The sequence below is a fragment of the Aplidium turbinatum genome, chromosome 12, assembly GCF_918807975.1.
Source record: "Aplidium turbinatum chromosome 12, kaAplTurb1.1, whole genome shotgun sequence".
Classification (NCBI taxonomy): Eukaryota; Metazoa; Chordata; class Ascidiacea; order Aplousobranchia; family Polyclinidae; genus Aplidium; species Aplidium turbinatum.
Genome location: NC_137483.1, coordinates 19,629,724 through 19,631,813, shown reverse-complemented (window position 1 = coordinate 19,631,813; position 2,090 = coordinate 19,629,724). Strand labels below are relative to the sequence as shown.

Below are 2,090 nucleotides of genomic sequence, written 5' to 3'. Positions count from 1 at the left end.
TTGTCCAATTTTCTTGAAAAGAAAAGTATGGCGCTGCCTTCAAATTTGCGAAGCATATTTGGGCAACATTTGTCCAAGCTCGAGTCGAAATGTGCAAAATACTTTCCAGAAAATTTATTAAACTACGAATGGATTCGTGATCCTTTCGTCCAACCTGCTTCATCGCCTTTGACTGCACAAGAAAAAGAAGCCTACATTGACCTTTCCTGAGACAATTCCCTGAAAAGGATGTTTAATTCAGGAAATCCGGCAAATTTTTGGTTTTCAATAAATGACGATTATTCACCTTTGATTTTTTTTTTTTTTAATAAAAATAAAACTTTGATGAAGAAATCACTACAAATTATTATCCCATTCGCCACGTCGTATTTATGTGAAGCAGGATTTTCTGCCTTGGCGGTGATAAAAAGCAAATATCGATCACGAATAAACACTGAAAGAGAAATGAGGGTGGCAATTTCAAAAATTCTCCCGAGATTCAACGAACTATGTAAAAACAAACAACCCACACGTCACGCTAAATAATATGCATTGATTTTTGTTGTTGCATCAATAAACACAACTTTAATAGTAAATTTCCTCATTAACTTTTATTTGCTGGTGCGTCGCAAGTCCAGAAAACTTCTCCAGTGGCGTCGCAACAAAAAAAAGTTTGAGAACCACTCTACTAAACTATAACGCTGGTTAACAAAAATTTTTGGTAGGACATCTAAGAGTGTTTTCTGGGGTTTTCAAGGTCGCTGATTACGAATATGACGTTGGTTTTGCCAGATTGACTCTAGTTTAGAAGATACCTATACCCCTAGATTAGCCCAAATTAGTGTATTTACCTGTATTTACCCCCTAAACATCTCACCAAGAAGGACGTAAATCTTATCAATTTTGTTTGATATAACATAATAATTAGTAACGAAAGCTAATTTTAAATTTACTGCAAAGTCCTACATTCCGCATTCCCTTTTTCATTATTTATTGTGTACACTTGGTGTCTCTCGCTAGCCGTTTATGTTTTCCAGGATGCTAAGTTCTTTGTTCTTTCGGGCACTGGCAGCTTCAGGCAGGACTGCTGCTGTACCGTGCTAAATAACCATAAAAATGGTCAATTTTCTAATTGGTCATCAAAGTGGATATACCAAGTAACCTTGCTTCCTGTGTTTGTGAGACAGCAGGGCGAGAACCCAGCACTGGCGCAAGAAAAACTGGCCAGAACGCACTAGTCTTCAAGTTGGGACAGCCAATGTAATCAATAAACCTTTAGTTCCCAGGGATAGAATTGTATTTCTTCCTCTGCACATCAAATTAGGGTTAATGAAGCAGTTCGTCAAAGCATTAAACAAGGAGGGGAATTGCGTCAAGTCCATTTGCAGTCAATTTCCAGGACTCTCCGATGAAAAGCTTAAAGCTGGTGTCTTTGATGGACTTCAGATTCGAACGTTGATTATAGACTCGGATTTCACCAGTCACATGAACAGCAATGAACTCACTGCATGGAACTCCTTCAAGGATGTAGTACAAAACTTCTTGGGGAATCACAAAGCACCTAATTACAGAGAATTAGTTCGGAAGATGTTATCTGCATTTGGAAAACTTAGAGCTAACATGAGCATTAAAGTTCACTTCCTATTCAGCCACCTTGACAGATTTCCTGACAATCTTGGTGTTTACAGTGAGGAGCAGGGGAAAGGTTCCACCAAGACATCAAGACAATGGAAGAAAGATATCAGGGCAGATGGAATGAGCACATGAGGGCAGACTATTGCTGGAACCTGCTGAGAAACTGCCCAAAAGTTTCTCACTAGCGAAAATCTTACAAGAGACATTTTTTCGGCGCAAATGAGTTAATAGTTTTAATCTTATTGTAACTTATTGTTAATCCTTTTATCTAAATTTTATGATACAAGGCTGATTGACTGATTTAATGCAACATTTTTTAGTGTTTTATGTAGCCTACTTACACTACTGTATATGATTGTGTATTTTGTGTATATGACATCGGTAACATCAAGTTTAGAAGTATGACAAATCTAATATGCCTAAAAATTTCGTGATGTTGCTGTATTTAAACTTAAAGCTGTCTTTATTGTTCACAA

General features: G+C 37.2%; 1 pseudogene; it reads left to right on the top strand.

The window, feature by feature from the left end:
• The first annotated feature begins 1,308 nt into the window (after positions 1 to 1,308).
• LOC145780661 (uncharacterized) lies at positions 1,309 to 1,862 on the top strand (annotated as a pseudogene).
• The last annotated feature ends 228 nt before the right edge of the window (positions 1,863 to 2,090 follow it).